The 18,649-nt window shown below is 38.6% G+C and overlaps 1 protein-coding gene across 1 annotated transcript in view; it reads left to right on the top strand.

Annotated features, from left to right (window-relative positions):
• TRPC5 (transient receptor potential cation channel subfamily C member 5) overlaps positions 1-18,649 on the top strand; it is a 252,581-nt gene that overhangs the window by 165,317 nt on the left and 68,615 nt on the right. The gene's annotated exons all lie outside the window — the stretch shown is intronic.

The following is an 18,649-nucleotide window of genomic DNA, read 5'->3' as shown; positions in this document are numbered from 1 at the left end:
AGTAAATGTGGCTTCCTTGAACCCTCCAGTCTCTTATTCCCCACCCTGTTACTGGGTGTGGGGGTGGGGAGGGGGGCAGGTAGGGGTAGAGACAGCAGTATCCCAGATTATTCCTAAGCCAGAAAAGATTCTGTATTTAATTTGAGCCTCCAGCCTCCTCTAGGGGGCAATCAGGCAGTTTAGGGTAAAAAAGGAGAATGGTAGGGTCACAAACTCTAACATCTGGAGGTTGTTTCCTACTGAACTCCTGCACCGTGCATCTCTTGCTCTTGGTTTAGTTCACCCTAGCAGCATTTCCTGCCCTTTACTGCCTGTTAAGTGCCAGGCCCTCTGGTAGGCTCTGGAGAAGACACAGGGCCTGCTCCTCTCACTGGACCAGTAACAGGTCTGTGCTTGATGTGGCTGTACCGTGTTCTTGCTAGATTGGTCTCCATCCACCGTGATGCTGTTAAATGCTCAGGTGCCACGGGAGTAGAGCTACTCCTTGGTAAAGTGAAACAACTTTCAAAGGGAAGTGAAATGTATTTCAGTGATCAGATTTTAGATGCTTGTTAGCAATAGAGCAGCTCAACTCCAGATCACAATGTTAAATGCCTGCTGTTAATGTATCCACTTTATAAAACAGTATTTATATAGGACTCAAGACAATATTCTGGCCTTCTGGATTGTCCCAGTGGTTGGGGATGACAGTCCACTGACTGTCTTGATGACATTAATGATGGGGTCAGAGAACCCTCAAGGCAGGCCATGTGGGGGTCTAACTCTTCCCTGGGAGAGAGAAATAGATTTCTTCCCACTAGAGGAAACTGTTTCTCATTCCACAGAGCTGCGATGGGAGTGCCACTGTTCCTTTCCCTCCTCTCGGCTCTGGGTGTTGCTTCCTCTCATTTTACCTCTTCTCTGAAGCGAATGACTATCTTGTGTTTGATTTCACAGTTACTATGTCAGCATAGAAAAGGAATTTTTTTTCTTTATCTCCTTGTACGTAGCATAGAGTTTAAAAAGAAATGTGGATTCACGTTTTCATAGCCCCAGCTGAGAGAATATCTTCCTGGTTTAAAATGTGCTGCCACAGACAGGAGAGAAAAAGCCCTGTATTTTTGAAGGCAGCAGCTGTGCTGTGTGACACTGCCAAGAAGCCAAAGACAGCTAAGCTGTGGTGGAGGCACAGGGTCACCCACGAGGTGGACGGTGTTGGTGTTAGTTTGGTGCTGCCTTGTTGGCAAGGCGGGAAACTGAGGGGCTGTGTCTGCAGATGCGCTGGGGGCAGAGCCCTGGAACCATGGACTGAGCACAGGTGGAGAGGGCCCTGGGAAGGGAGAAGCTGGCCTCAGCCCTGTCATGTTAACTGCTAGGGACATTTTAGTGTCCTGTCCTTTGTAATGCCTGTGAATTTTAATGGAGTGAAACATTAGACCAAAATACTCAGGAGATTTCCTTTACATGTCCCTCAGATATTAGAGAAAGCTATCCTTTTTGTTTAAAAACTAACAAGGTTCTTGCCTTTTAATTGCACATGCATCTTGATTTCAGAAAACATTAAGTCACAACTGGGGACAGAATATTATCTGTTGTTGAAATACTTCTTGTACTATTTTGTCATGTTCATATTTTATGATTTTTGAAAAGTTAAAATGTATGAGCAGCTTAACTGAAATAGAACTGAGATATTCATGATGCTTTTCATACACTGGCATGAGATATAAAGTTTGTATTTAATTTGTTAAAATTAATTTCTGTGCATTTTAATATTTTATAGTTATGAACATTTTAATAAATTCATTTTTACAAACAAAAAAAAAAAAAAAAAAACAATTGGCATTTCATTTTCTGGTCTGCTATGCTTGTAACTAACTAAAAAGTACTTAGGCAGAGAAGGCAGTAGCTCCAAAAAAACACTAAGATAGTCCCCATCCCTTGCTAGCAAGCACCCCTTCTAAGGATTTAAGGACAATTCTTCCAGGCTCACTGGGTCTGGGAGTCCAATTTTTAGGGCTTATTTCATGGCAATACTGTCTGAGATATCACAAAGAATAATTTTTGCAGTGATAAACTGGAGGCCTAGAAATAACATGGCTTATTTCTAAGTCTCAACTATGATATACATATTTTGTGTTACCCAGAGGCCTCTATTGCCATTCTTTCTGACCTTAGAAAGGGCGCCCTGCTCCCAACTTCATGTCTGTCCTATCCCTCAATCAAAACTTACGCATACTCTGTCCTACTCCATTGAGGCCCCACCTTCCTTACATAACAATGGAGGGGGGTAGTGTCTCCAGGGAATAAATTACATTTTAAAATCTCCAGCCTCCAATTCCCTTGAGCCTTGTTATTTTTTCATCTCCTCCCACCCCACCCCTCACCTTGTGGTAGGACAGGGAAGACAAGAAGAGGAGAAAGTTCGAAACTTGCAAGATGACTAGAGAGGCGAGAATGAAGGACTGAAGAAGCACTGCAATACAATTGGTTGATTTCATGAGAAATTATGAAGTAAAAACCGCCCAAATTTTATTGACTCTCAGAAATCAGATAACTTCTTTGAAGGCAAAAGAGTGGGTCAGAAGTGAATAATGGAGAAGGGAATGCTGGGTATCCAATGTTCTTAAAAATTTGCTATTTTTCCTGTCACGTCCCTTGGAATCAGAGAGGTAAAGATAATTAAACTCCATTGTTTAACAATGACCTGTATTGTTTTTATGATTGTACTTTTTTCGTACATAATAAATATTCTTGGTTGATAACTGCCTCTCTAAATAAGACCCAGAGATGCTTGGGAAGACCTTACAAGACTATTTTAGAAGAAGAAAAGTAGATCCTTCAGCAGTCTTAAGGGCCTAATGCACTGGATCAATTTTCAATTGTTTTTTGTTCTGCCACTTTTATTATTCTCAGTGCAAAGCAGCGCGTTTGCTTTCTGTTAGAAAGGTCAGAGACTGCCAAGCATGAAGGACCTTCAAATATTCTTTCCCCTACCCCAGTTCATTAGTCAGAAGGTCATCTCTTTGGATTGAATTGTGTAAACATTAGGAAAGAGACTGGAGAGGATATCAGTTAGTAATTCTGTCTTTGTTCTTCCTTCTCCCCACTGTCTTCTTTCAATAGTAGCCTGATATTCCTGGATAGCCTGATAACATTATCAACAGGGGTGCACAAATTATATCTACTTTCCACTGTCCTATCAACCGAGAGATCGAAGTGGAGATGGATAGGAGAAGACGAGGAAGGGTAGAATGAAGAGCTGCTGGTTCATTTCATTAGATGGCTGTCTATGTCTGGATAAACAGGCAGAATCCCTGAATCAGTGTTTCTGAAAGTATGGTTGACAACCATCTGCATCAAAATCACCCAAAGAAGCTCGTTAAATAATGTAGTTTCCTGAGCCACCCACCTCCAGAGCATCAGTTTTTGTAGGTCTGGCGTGGAACCCAGGAATCTGCATTTTGGCAAGCATTCCAGGTGATTCTGATACCCACTCAGGTTTGAGAACCACTGATGTAAACAAAAGCTGATTAGTTCATTTGACTCCAAAGACCATACTCAGCTTCAATACTCTTCCTGACTTTTCATACTGTTGCCTCTTTCTAGACAGTTCTTTTGCCTCATCTCTACCTGGAAGTACCATACCCATCTCTCAAAGCCCAGCTCAAATGTAAACTTCTATATGATGCCTTCCCTGATTCCTGTTCCCCATCTGCAAACAACTGTAATCTCTTCTGAAGCAACGGGACATAATATTGGTTGGTGTCAGAAGAGGAGCAGGAAGAGGAATCTGAGAGCACTAGGGTGAGAGAGCTGGGATGGAGCTAGAGCATGTGTTCTAATAGGTTTTACCCTGAGGTTTATTTAGCACCTAAGTTTGTACACTGGAGCTGAAGTTGTTAGAAGTGATGGAACCTGCGTAAACAATATAAAAGTAACACACATCAGGTCCTTGAATGGTCAGACAGTACATTCTAACCACCTAGCAACCATAACTGGGGAGGGAGATTATCAGCCATTTCATTACTGAAGACTGAGGAGAAATAGACATAATGGCTGCCCACTAAACAACTGTTCATGTTCATTAGAGAAAAGGACATATTTGTAATGTAACACCCACTTAGGGGACTCCTGCAGTTTGGGGAGGGTTGTGTGGGCCATGGGGCAGCATCAGTACTAGGGTGCAAGGCAGCAATGAGGCAATGGGATGGGCAGTGGGCTAGAGCCAGAGGAAGGGCTCCTCTGTTTTGCACTAATGTTTGCCTGAGTTTGTGCACTTGAATCGAGGTTGCTTAGAGAGCTCTACACCAGATAACCAATATCAAAGAAATTCCCAGCAGGCCTCGGGACTATTTGGAGACGACACTGACTCCCCCATTAGAGGAGAGGAGGTTTGGTGAATATTTAATTTCACGACAGGGAAACGAATATGTGTAGTAATGTTCTCTCTTAGATCTCCTGGCAGCAACCATCTTTCCCTAGCAAATTGAAAAGTTTTATAATATAATGCAAAGGGAGAGTGGCAGGCATAGACACAGCAAGAGCAGAGCTAACAATAACCCTTAAGGAGAAAGGCACTTCTAGGAATCTTGGGTCCTATGACAGGCTGGTTGGAGGGATATGTTGGGCATATTCCTTACTACACTGCATATGTGCAGTAAGTTGTTGGGGCGCTTAGAGGGGTGTGGTAATACCCATTGAAGGGGGCTTTCACTGCTTCAGGGCCTCTATGAGGTTGAGGGAGGCCCAGACTATGTCCATATCTTAAATATTCCAGTATACTTTTAAGTGAATTAAAACCAAAATGAAGTAACACAAATTATGATACATTTTAAATGCTTACATTTATAAAATTTGCATTTTTTTATCCCTGAGGTAAAACTTACAATACAATTTATTTAACCTCTGGTGGGGTTCAGAAATCTGCATTTTTCACACATGCCACATATGATTCTCATGCACACCAAAATTTAAGAAGCATGCTCTGAATTGTAGCCAGAGAAGAAAGCAGTCCAAGTAAGGTAGACTTTCCATAAGATGCCAAGAGAAATGGATTTTCTCACCTCTCTTTTGAGTGCATATGTCACAGCAATTTGTGTTGCTTTCTGCTTTCTCATCATAGGTAAACAGATCTGGCCATATACCTAAATGAAATAAGCAGCTACCAGTTAATCTGAAAGATGCCAAAATGTCCCCTTGTCCAACATATCCCTCCAGCCATCCTGCCTTTGAGACCAAGATTCCTAGGAGTGCCTTTCTCCTTAAGGGTTATTGTTAGCGCTGCTCTTGCTGTGTCTGAACCTGCCACTCTCCCTTTGCACTACATTATAAAACTTCAATTTGCTAGGGAAAGATGGTTGCTGGCAGGAGATCTGAGAGAGTTGTATAAGACTTTGTGAAAAACTGGAAAGAAATTGGTCTTGTAGTTTAATTGCAAGGAAAATAACCTTGAGCTTGGATTTGTTGAGAAATGTGAAATTGAACAGACATGTTCATTTGACCGAGCTATGGCCATGTGTTCAGAATTTGAGCAAGTCAGCAATGTTTAAGAGCATGCTCTACAGTTACAGAGTCACAGTACATTACACTGTCACTGTGAAAGGAACTAAAATAAATAGATGCCTTGGCCTGTTCTATAGGAGCTGACAATCTGAAAGGTAATGCAGGGTACAGAGTGAATTAGAACACAGTTGTAAGAATGGAGTATCATTAAGTGCACATTATGGGAGCACAAAAGTCCTGAAAATTTTAGAATATTGGGAAGAGGCAGAACCACTATGCATGGTTGTGTAGCTTATGTCTTATACAAAGCCACCCAGCCATGGGCTAATCTGGGAGAATGTTCAAAAGTCATAGCTGGGTAGAGATGGTAAACCAATGAGTAGGAGAGGGCATCACCAGCAAATATTGAAAATAAGCAAGGAAAAAGTCAATGTCTGATTTAGCTATCACATAAGGTGCAAGGCTAGCCCCAGGCTGATCAATGAAATCCTCTTGAGCATCATATATTTAAGGAAGTTTAAGATAAATATGTCTATAAAAGCCACATCCATAATATTGTAATTCAAATTATATAAATGGTTGAAAATAAAATAAAACAGATTTCTACATATCAAATGATCATGTCCATTTTATGCACTAGCAGGTCATTAACACCTAACATCTCATTGGTAGTCAATAAATATTTGTTGACTGACTGAATAATGCATACATCCATACCTTACTCATCACTTCACATATCAGTGTTTCAGATGGCCTGTTCTTTGCTCTTTCTGGACTCAAGTGTTACCTCTGTACTCTGTGTCTTCTTTTCTGCATGGTATTCCCACCACCACCACTGGACTGTCACCTCTGTATATTCAGCACCCAGTAGAGTGCCTGGAATATGGTAGTTGCTGAGCACAGAAATCAAAGAATGAATGGATCAATGGATGATGAATTGATACATGATAAATGAATGGAAAATTCTGTTAAGAGAATTGTTTGCAATAACTTCACTACTAAGTTATTAAACAGTAGTTCCCCAACCAGAGGTCACCTAGGCACTAGTGAAATATAATGGTAGCATTGGGGGTCTTTGAGTTTAGCCAAAATCGTATCCTCACCTGAGTGGAGTAGATGCAATAAGTGGCACCAGAAAGCCTCCCAAGCCCATAAATTCTCTGGCCAAAAATTCTACATTAATAATACCAGTTAACGTGTATTGAGGAGATGGTCACAAAGTTCCCTATGGTTTCTAGTTTGGCCCAGTGCATGCTTCTGTTCTTTGCCAAATCAAATGCTTTTACCCCTAAGCCTTTAGACAATTATTTTTTAAAAGTACCTAAGTGTTTATTATTTAAAACACACACAGAGAGAGGTAAAAAAACAAACAAGCAAACAAACAAAAAACCAACAAGAGTATTTCCAGATACAAGGGCATTTGTCAAGTATATTTTTTAAAATGGCTAAATACCCATGGGAACTTTATCATCATTTCCCCTTTTTGAACGTTTCTGGAGACGGAATTTGCTGTTTGTAAATGTGGCTCAGTTCTTTTAACAAAATACTCTTGCATATCTGCTTCGACTGAATGGCTGTACTGTGGAAACACAAATGTATTTCCAAGTATTGTAGACTGGCTATTCTGAGCCATCAAAGGGTCAACTGAAAATTCAAGGTTTGTTTCTGGTATTTAGGGGAAATTTAGGGGAAGGAAGCAACAATTTTATAGCTCTTACTACATACTGGGTAGTAGCCTAGGCATTTTACATTGACTTCCAAAAAATACAGCTTTCTCAGTTTTTACAGTTGAGGAAACCATGACTCAGAGATTTGGATGGACTGGTCTGAGGTCACACAGCTAATAACAGCAGAGCAATATTTCAAACCCTGGTTTATTTGACTCCCAAAATCTATGTTTCTCACTATTTCATATGCCCTTACCTCCCATTCTCCTTCTCATCCTAAATTGTTTACAACATTTTTTTTCATCATACATTTAAACAGTTGCAAAAGATGTAATTTCTGGGATATTGACATTTGCCACAGAATTTTATACTAAGGTAATACATTTTTTGTTTTAAATTCTTTTATATTTATAGATAACCCTATCATACTTCTTTATAACAAAGTACATTGAAGTTTAATTTTTGTTTCCTGTGACCATAAGGTAATAAGTGTTAAAATATTTCACCTGAATTATCATTCAATTAGTAGTAGTGCACAATTGTTCAAAAGAATGCAAATATAACACTGATTTTGACAAATAATTATTAGACATAAAATTACATTTTTTATTAGAAATGCATGTCTTGAAGATGAGAATGGAGCTTTTCTCCAAGTTAGTTCTTTTATCCATGGATGAGTTTTGAGTAATATTCAGGAACAGGATTCAGTATTAATTATATTTCGGGTTTTCATTTTTATAAAAGTGAGTGCTAAGAAACTTTGTTCATATCAATAAATAGATGTGAATGGAAAGAGTTTAGTATGTCATGGTCATGCAATTTTTTGAACTCTAGGTTATATGCCAGAAATGTCATACCATAAAATGTCATATAATAAAATGCCATATAATAAAAATGTCATAAAATAATATTTTTAACAATCTACTATCTAACAAGTTGACTAGGTTCTCCTTAAATTTTATTGAAGGCAAAGAATTAGAAACCACATGACTTAGAAAAGGATTTGTTACCCAAGATTAGGTCATTAATTTCTAAGAATTAATACTGTGTAGGAAGCCTCTGAGATGATCCCCCATCTCATGGTATTTAAGCCCTTGAGTGTAGACTGGACTTAGGAACACACTTCTAACAAATTTGGTATGGCAAAAGTGATGTCACTTCCCTGATTAGGTTACAAAAATACCATGGCTTTTCTTTCTCACTTGCTTACTTTGAGGGAAGCCAGCTGCCATGTTGTGGACTGATCTATGGAGAGGCCCACATGACAAGGAACTGAAGGATAGTCTCAGTCAATAGCCAGCAAGTCTTAAGACCCTTGGTCTGACAGCCCATGAGGAACTGAATCCTGCCAACAACCATGTGTGTGAGCTTGGAAGAGAATCTACTCCAGTCAAGCCTTCAGATGGGACCCCAGCCCTGGCAGACACCTTGATTGCACCCTTGTGAGAGATCTTGAACCATAGGCAACCAACTTAGCTATGCTCAGATTCTTGACCCACAGAAACTACGATATAGTAAATGTTTATTATTTTAAGCTGCTAAGTTTGGGGACAAAGCCAAAAAGGCTTTACTAAGATTTATGAAATAATTATACACCAACTACCCTTTTACTTAAAGACCCTTTGTTTTACCCAACATACTAAAAAAATTCACTCTATGGAAAATAGAATTTTTATTAATTTTAATACACTTTTACCAAGAAAATGTTTTTGTCTCATCACATGCTTTAAATATAATTTTGTCAAAACTTTGGAGCTGCACCTTTAGCAATTGATTAAAAATATTTGTCATATAGCCTAACTGTCAAAGCCACTTATTGTTTCCAAGTCAATTAGCTAAGTCAGATTTATTTTCTGTCTCAAAAAGGGTAACTTCATTTTTCAACTCAATAAATATGTCAACACTTATCCTGGTGATGGCCATTTCACTTCTAAATTCTATCTCTAGGATGGACGGCCAGATGAAAAGATCGTTATATAGATAGAACCTGCAGGCTTGCTATGAGTTTGTCACCTAGATAAAACAAGGTGATTGGAGTTCAGTAATTCTTCTAGTTCTATCTTTTTTATTTTCTTTCAAAATATTCTCTCTCAGGAATGATATATTCTTTGACAATAGTTGGGGCATGGAGAGGTGAGGTTATTAAAAGAAAATTGTCATCATTCCTGCCATATAACTATACAATAGCCCAACATCAGCTAAAATTCCCTGTTTCTAATGCCAAGCTTTACTGTTAACAGAAATATGTATAAGGCATGGAATAATAAGACACTCTACCATGGCTATATGGTGCTTTAATTAAAGGTGTCTTCTTAGTATTTTAGTGTCATGGATCTCCTTAACTGACTGAACAAGTCTATGGAGTCCTTTAGAACAATATTTTTAAATGTATAAAATAAATGTGATGGTTTGAAGGTGGATGTACCCCAGAAAAAAAACATGTTCTTAAATTTAATTCATCCTGTGGATGCAAACTCATTAAAAGTGAGAACTTTTAATGAGGTTACTTCAGTTAAGGTGTGGCCCACCTCAATCAGTGAATCCTTTAGAGGCAAAGTGAAATGCAGACAGAGAGAGAGAAATCCACAGAGGAAGCAGCCAGAAGCTGAACATTCAACAGAACCCAGAAAATAAGGAAGAAACCAGGAGACGCCACCATGTGTTTTGCCATGTGACAAGCTAAGGACCAAGTATTGCCGGCAGCCAGCCCAAGAACACCACAGCCTTTGGGGAGAAGGCATCACGTTGATGATGCCTTGATTTGGACTCTCTTTTAGCCTCACAACCATAAGCTAATAAATTCCCCTTAAGTCAACTCATTTTCGTGGTATTTGCTTGAGCAGCCCAGGAGACTAAAACAATAAATATAGTATTTTTATAGAAATTGGCAAGCTGTTCCTAGATATTGGGAAGCTATTCCTAAAATTCTTATGGAAATGTGAGGAATCCTGGCATAGCCAAAACAATCTTGCAAAAGAAGAACAAAGTTTGAGGACTCATACATCCCCCGTTTAAAAACAGTACAAAATTTACAGTAATCAGAACAGTGTGGTACTGGTGTAAAGATAGACATATACATAGTGGAATAGAATTCCAAATCCAGAAATAAACCTTTTATTTACTTTTTATGGTCAATTGAATTTTTGTTTTGCTTATTAATTTTATTTTAACACATTCCATATCCACCATAGACACCCTTCCGCCCTTCCTCTAATCTACTTTCTAACTCTAAGGTTTTGCTATTTCTAGACATCTTTTATAAGTTACATGATATAAGATTTGACCTTATGTATCTTACTTCACTAAGCATAAAGTTTTCAAGATTCTTCCATATTGCAGCATATCTCAGAACTTTATTCTTTCTTATAAATGAATAATATTCCATTGTGTGTATGTACCACATTTTGTTTATCCATTCATTTCTTGATGGACATGTGAATTGTTTCTACCTTTTGGCTAATGTGAATAAACACTGGTGTATAAGTATCTGCTTGAGACCTTGTTTTCACTTTCTTTGGGTATATAACTAGAATTGGAATTGCAGGATCATGTGATAAGTCTATATTTAACTTTGGTCAATTGAATTTTAGGGAAAGAACTATGCTGTCATGTTTTATTCTTTTCTTCTATTTGTGCTTCAGATAACCTAAAGCCACATATTTTTTTATTTTTAATTATTTTTTTATTAGAGAAGTAGGAATACAGAAAAACCATGAAAAAAATACAAAGTTCCTTTATACAGTCAATTGAATTTGGACAAGGGGGCCAAGACAATTCAGTAGAGGAAAGAATAATCTTTTCAACAAATGGTGCTGGGACAACATAGGTTTAAATCTTCGTGACCTTGGATTAGGCAATGGTTTCTTAGATATGACACAAAAATCCTCAGCAACAAAAGAAAAAAGATAAATTGGGTTCCATTCAAATTAAAAACTTTGGTTTTTCCATTGAAATTAAAAACTTCAAAGTACATCATCAAGAAAGTGAAAAAACAACTCACAGAATGGGAGAAATAATTTGTAAATCATATGTCTGGTAAAGAACTAGTATCCAGAATATACAAAGAACACTTATAACTCAACAATAAAAAGACAATTAACCCAATTAAAAAACAAGTAAAGAATTTGAATAGACTTTTCTCCAAACAAGATATACAAATGGCCAATAAGTACATGATAAGATGCTTGATATCATTAGCCATTAGGGAAATGCAAATCAAAACTTCATGTAGTTACCATTTCACACATACTAGGATGGATATAATAAAAAAAAGATAGACAATAACCAGTGTTGGTGAGGATGTAGATAAAATGGAATCCTTATACACTGCTAGTGGGAGAGTAAAATGGTGCAACTGCTGTGGAAAACAGTTTGGCAGTTCCTCAAAAAGTTAAGCATGAATTACCACATGACCCAGCAATTGTACTCCTAGGTATATACCCAAAAGAATTGAAACAATAACTAAAAACAGATACTTTTATACCAATATTCCTAGCAACATTATTCAAAATAGCCAAAAGTGGAAACAACCTGTTTCTGTCAGCAGATAAATGGATAAACAAAATGTGTCATAGACATAAAATGGAATATTATTCAGCCATAAAAATGAATGAAATTAACATACATGCTAGATCATGGATGAGCCTTGAAAACATTATGCTAAGTGAAATAAGCCAGACGCAAAGGGGAAATATTGTGTGATTCCACTTTTATGAAATATCTAGAATAGGCAAACACAAATTCATAGAGACTGAGAGATTAGCAGTTACCAGTGGCTGGGGGTGGAAGAATGAGGATATTGCCTAATGGGCACAGAGTTTTTGTTTGGGGTATTGAAAATTCTGGAAATAGATAGTAGTGATGGTTGTACAACATTGTGAATGTAATTAATGCCACTGAATCACACACTTAAAAATGGTTATAAAGGAAAGAATCATGTTATATATATATATATTTTGCTACAACTTTTAAAAGTTTTTAAAATATCCTTATTCTGCTGGATGTCATTTTCCAACCCAATCTGCTAATTCTTTAATATGATATCTAAGCATTTTTGCCTTGGAGAGTAAAATGAAACCCTTTACGGAAGATCTTGAAAAGTCAAGGAGCAAATTCTAGGTTTCACTGACAGGCTCAATGTTCACTCAGAAACCAAACGAAGCACTATAAGGCTTGGCTCCTCTTTCTAAGATCTCATGTGCTCATAAAGCAAGAGATGTTCAATTCTTTCTTTGCACTGTAAGCATCTTGAGAGTAGAGACTGTATTGTTTCCATAGTCTAGAACCCATTCTCCACCAGAGTATCTGTAACAATGGTTCCAGGAAAAAATGTCTCACAGATACATCTGCTTGCTTTTATCAGTGTAGCAAACATGTGATAACTGACTCAGTCTGTTTCCTTTTTATAATTTAACTGCAAAGAAACCTTGGGCCAGATTTAGTGTCCAATGACATGTACTACTGCTGCCTCCTAAATATGGTCTCTGTTTTTTATTCCTCACAGTATTATTTTCCTATTGCTGCTATAACAAATTACCACAACCTTGGTGGCTTGAAACAACACAGATTTATTGCTTTACATTTCTGGGGGTCAGAAATCTGAAATGGATCTCACTGGTCTAAAATCAAGGTATTAGCATTTCTTTTTGGAGGCTCTAGTGGAGAATCTAGAGGCCTCTAGAGGCCACTCATGTTCCTTGGCGCATGATCCCTTTCCATCTTCAGAGCCAGCAGTGGCTTGTAGAGTCTTTCTCACCTAATTATCATTCTCATTCTCTCCCTCTCCCTCTCCCTCCCCCTTCCCCTCCCCTCCCTCTCTTCCCCCACCCTCCTTCTTATAAGCACCCTTGTAATTACATTGGGCCCACCAACATAATGCAGAATAATCTCTCCCTTCTCAAGGTTGTCTGTCTAGCAACCTTAATTTCGTCTGTAATCTTAATTTCCCTTTCATGTAACATAACATATTCAACAGGTTCTAGGGGTTAGGAAATGGACATTCTTGTGGGCCACTATTCTGCCTATCAGACTAACCATCTTATGTAGCATTTTTCAAAGTTAAAAGCTGATGTGTATAAATCATAAGTTAATGATAAGTTAATAGGTTAATGTTTCCCTGAAACAAACAAAGTTCTCACCATTATATACATATGGTGGTGGCTCAAGGAACATTTGTATGGGAGGGGAATTATCTTTTACTTGGAAATGGGTACCCTTCAACTTCATCTTCAGATAAATGCTTATGTCCTACTGAAATTTGAGAGATTCACTTATGTATGCTAGAGATACAAGGTAACAGATAAAATACAGTGAAAGCAATAAAGCAGTGTTATGCGATCGAGTAGTTGGGGTGAAGGGGGGTAAAATTTAGAATAGAATGAACAGGGAAGGATGAGAAATATTCTTAATGCCAACAAGGATTAAATACTAGCTAACTTACGTTGGATCACTGGTCATGGAAACCATAGGGAAACAATTATAGTGGGAGAATTTGCCTCCTACAAAATCCCAGTGATATGCCTTGACTTAAACTCTTAAAGTACAATCTTGAAACAAGTCATCTCCTTAAACTAGCAGCCTCCTTGCTCTATTACTAATTTCTGGCTATAAAATGAGCAATTTCTTCAATTTCTCATATACTAAAATGCACATATATCTCACAGTGAATGCATCACTCTCAGTATGTCAAAACACAAGAGGTTAATTCAAATGGACTTAGTAAAATGGGTCAAGTTGAAGCTCTGGTAGATGGACTGCACATGAAAAGACTAGTAGTAGTAAATGGAGGCCATTGAATTTGAGCATGTCAGTTGTGCATAAGGGACCTGTGATTGTATAAAGCTAATCTGTATCAGTCAAAATGTTTGTAGGACTTCAAGAAGTTAGGAAAAAAAACCTAGTTATAGTGACCAAGAGCCCCTTCATCTTCTCTTTTATTTTAAATTTATTTTTTTCTTTTTCCCAATGTTGTTATTTTGAAATAACTCACAGAAATGTTGAAAGAATAGTACATTAAATGCTCATATATCATTTAACTAGGTACAATTAACATCTTGATCCATTTGCATTCTCTCTTGTTCTCTCTCTCTCTCTCTCTCTCTCTCTCTCTATTTCACTGCAAATACTGCAACATATATTCTACCATATAATCACAATACCATTATCACACCTAAGAAAAGTTTAACATTGATACAATAATACTTACTAGATTCCAAATTCAGATTTCCCTTTTGATACCCAAAATGTCCTTTTCCAATGATCAACCATCATCCATTGCATTTGATTGTCATGTCATTTTAGTCTCCTTTAAACAGAATGAATGGTCCCACCTTGCCTTTTTCTTTCTTTAATATCACTGGCATTTTTAAGAGTTAAGGCCCATTGTCTTGTTGGAAATTCCACAATGTGGACTGTCTGATAGTTTCCTCATGATCAAGTGTGGGTTTCGCATTTTGGTCAGAAATACATTGGTGATGTGGGGTCCCTTCTTCCAGATATCCATTTTGTTTGCTGAACTGAATGATGATCAGGGTAACCACATGGGGATATAATTAAAGACCCAGAACTGAGTAAGGGTCTCTATTAAGGAAACTATGATTTACTAGAAGATCTTGAATCATCTAATGATGGATCTTCAAGATTGTTGTTTCCATCGTACTCACTTCTCGAAGTAAATGGAATCCCAGGTGGAGAGGGAAATATCATTATCAGCACTGTCAATTCCTTTTTCTCTTCAAGGACTTTTCCATCAACACTCACCCTCCCATTCCCACACCCCTTATGACATCAAGATTTGGAGAGAAATAAAAATGATTCCGAGGGGGCGGGGCAAGATGGCAGACTGGTGAGCTGTAAGTTTTAGTTACTCCTCCAGGAAAGTAGGTAAAAAGCCAGGAACTGCGTGGACTGGACACCACAGAGCAATCTGTCTTGGGGCATACTTCATACAACACTCATGAAAATGTCGAACTGCTGAGATCAGCGAAATCTGTAAGTTTTTGCGGCCAGGGGACCCGTGCCCCTCCCTGCCAGGCTCAGTCCCGTGGGAGGAGGGGCTGCCAGCTCCGGGAAGGAGAAGGGAGAACTGCAGTAGTAGCCCTTCTCGGAAACTCATTCTACTGATCCAGACTCCAACCATAGATAGACTGAGACCAGACACCAGAGAATCTGAGAGCTGCCAGCCCAGCAGAGAGGAGACAGGCATAGAAAAAAAAAAATAACACGAAAAACTCCAAAATAAAAGCAGAGGATTTCTGGAGTTCTGGTGAACACAGAAAGGGGAAGGGCGGAGCTCAGGCCTTGAGGCGCATATGCAAATCCCGAAGAAAAGCTGATCTCTCTGCCCTGTGGACCTTTCCTTAATGGCCCTGGTTGCTTTGTCTATTAGCATTTCAATAACCCATTAGATCTCTGAGGAGGGCCCTTTTTTTTTTTTTTTTTTTTTTTAATCCTTTTTTCCTTTTCTAAAACAATTACTCTAAGAAGCCCAATACAGAAAGCTTCAAAGAATTGCAATTTGGGCACGTCAAGTCAAGAGCAGAACTAAGAGAGCTCTGAGACAAAAGACAATAATCCAGTGGCTGAGAAAATTCACTAAACACCACAACTTCCCAAGAAAAGGGGGGTGTCTGCTCACAGCCACCATCCTGGTGGACAGGAAACACTCCTGCCCATCGCCAGCCCCATAGCCCAGAGCTGCCCCAGACAACCCAGTGTGACGGAAGTGCTTCAAATAACAGGCACACACCACAAAACTGGGCGTGGACATTAGCCTTCCCTGCAACTTCAGCTGATTGTCCCAGAGCTGGGAAGGTGGAGCAGTGTGAATTAACAAAGCCCCATTCAGCCATCATTTGAGCAGACTGGGAGCCTCCCTACACAGCCCAGCAGCCCAGAACTGCCCTCGGGGGACGGCACTCACCTGTGACATAGCACAGTCATCCCTCAACAGAGGACCCAGGGTGCACAGCCTGGAAGAGGGGCCCACTTGCAAGTCTCAGGAGCCATACGCCAATACCAAAGACTTGTGGGTCAGTGGCAGAGACAAACTGTGGCAGGACTGAACTGAAGGATTAGACTATTGCAGCACCTTTAAAACTCTAGGATCACCAGGGAGATTTGATTGTTAGGGCCACCCCCCCTCCCCGACTGCCCAGAAACACGCCCCACATACAGGGCAGGCAACACCAACTACACACGCAAGCTTGGTACACCAATTGGGCCCCACAAGACTCACTCCCCCACTCACCAAAAAGGCTAAGCAGGGGAGAACTGGCTTGTGGAGAACAAGTGGCTCGTGGACGCCACCTGCTGGTTAGTTAGAGAAAGTGTACTCCATGAAGCTTTAGATCTGATAAATTAGAGATAAGGACTTCAATAGGTCTACAAACCCTAAAAGAACCCTATCAAGTTCAGCAAATGCCACGAGGCCAAAAACAACAGAAAATTATAAAGCATATGAAAAAACCAGACAATATGGATAACCCAAGCCCAAGCACCCAAATCAAAATACCAGAAGAGACACAGCACCTAGAGCAGCTACTCAAAGAACTAAAGATGAACAATGAGACCATAGTACGGGAGATAAAGGAAATCAAGAAGACTCTAGAAGAGCATAAAGAAGACATTGCAAGACTAAATAAAAAAATGGATGATCTTATGGAAATTAAAGAAACTGTTGACCAAATTAAAAAGATTCTGGACACTCATAGTACAAGACTAGAGGAAGTTGAACAACGAATCAGTGACCTGGAAGATGACAGAATGGAAAATGAAAGCATAAAAGAAAGAATGGGGAAAAAAAATTGAAAAACTCGAAATGGACCTCAGGGATATGATAGATAATATGAAACGTCTGAATATAAGACTCACTGGTGTCCCAGAAGGGGAAGAAAAGGGTAAAGGTCTAGGAAGAGTATTCAAAGAAATTGTTGGGGAAAACTTCCCAAATCTTCTAAACAACATAAATACACAAATCATAAATACTCAGCGAACTCCAAATAGAATAAATCCAAATAAACCCACTGTGAGACATATACTGATCACACTGTCAAACACAGAAGAGAAGGAGCAAGTTCTGAAAGCAGCAAGAGAAAAGCAATTCACCACATACAAAGGAAACAGCATAAGACTAAGTAGTGACTACTCAGCAGCCACCATGGAGGCAAGAAGGCAGTGGCACGATATATTTAAAATTCTGAATGAGAAAAATTTCCAGCCAAGAATACTTTATCCAGCAAAGCTCTCCTTCAAATTTGAGGGAGAGCTTAAATTTTTCACAGACAAACAAATGCTGAGAGAATTTGCTAACAAGAGACCTGCCCAACTGGAGATACTAAAGGGAGCCCTACAGACAGAGAAACAAAGACAGGACAGAGAGACTTGGAGAAAGGTTCAGTACTAAAGAGATTCGGTATGGGTACAATAAAGGATATTAATAGAGAGAGGGAAAAATATGGCAAACATAAACCAAAGGATAAGATGGCCGATTCAAGAAATGCCTTCACGGTTTTAACGTTGAATGTAAATGGATTAAACTCCCCAATTAAAAGATATAGATTCGCAGAATGGATCAAAAAAAATGAACCATCAATATGTTGCATACAAGAGACTCATCTTAGACACAGGGACACAAAGAAACTGAAAGTGAAAGGATGGAAAAAAATATTTCATGCAAGCTACAGCCAAAAGAAAGCAGGTGTAGCAATATTAATCTCAGATAAAATAGACTTCAAATGCAGGGATGTTTTGAGAGACAAAGAAGGCCACTACATACTAATAAAAGGGGCAATTCAGCAAGAAGAAATAACAATCGTAAATGTCTATGCACCCAATCAAGGTGCCACAAAATACATGAGAGAAACACTGGCAAAACTAAAGGAAGCAATTGATGTTTCCACAATAATTGTGGGAGACTTCAACACATCACTCTCTCCTATAGATAGATCAACCAGACAGAAGACCAATAAGGAAATTGAAAACCTAAACAATCTGATAAATGAATTAGATTTAACAGACATATACAGGACATTACATCCCAAATCACCAGGATACACATACTTTTCTAGTGCTCACGGAACTTTCTCCAGAATAGATCATATGCTGGGACATAAAACAAGCCTCAATAAATTTAAAAAGATTGAAATTATTCAAAGCACATTCTCTGACCACAATGGAATACAATTAGAAGTCAATAACCATCAGAGACTTAGAAAAATCACAAATACCTGGAGGTTAAACAACACACTCCTAAACAATCAGTGGGTTAAAGAAGAAATAGCAAGAGAAATTGCTAAATATATAGAGACGAATGAAAATGAGAACACAACATACCAAAACCTATGGGATGCAGCAAAAGCAGTGCTAAGGGGGAAATTTATAGCACTAAACGCATATATTAAAAAGGAAGAAAGAGCCAAAATCAAAGAACTAATGGATCAACTGAAGAAGCTAGAAAATGAACAGCAAACCAATCCTAAACCAAGTAGAAGAAAAGAAATAAC

Source organism: Choloepus didactylus, chromosome X (genome assembly GCF_015220235.1).
Source record: "Choloepus didactylus isolate mChoDid1 chromosome X, mChoDid1.pri, whole genome shotgun sequence".
NCBI classification, from domain to species: Eukaryota; Metazoa; Chordata; class Mammalia; order Pilosa; family Megalonychidae; genus Choloepus; species Choloepus didactylus.
The sequence above is the reverse complement of the archived record's forward strand: the minus strand, read 5'-3'. Positions and strand labels throughout refer to the sequence as shown.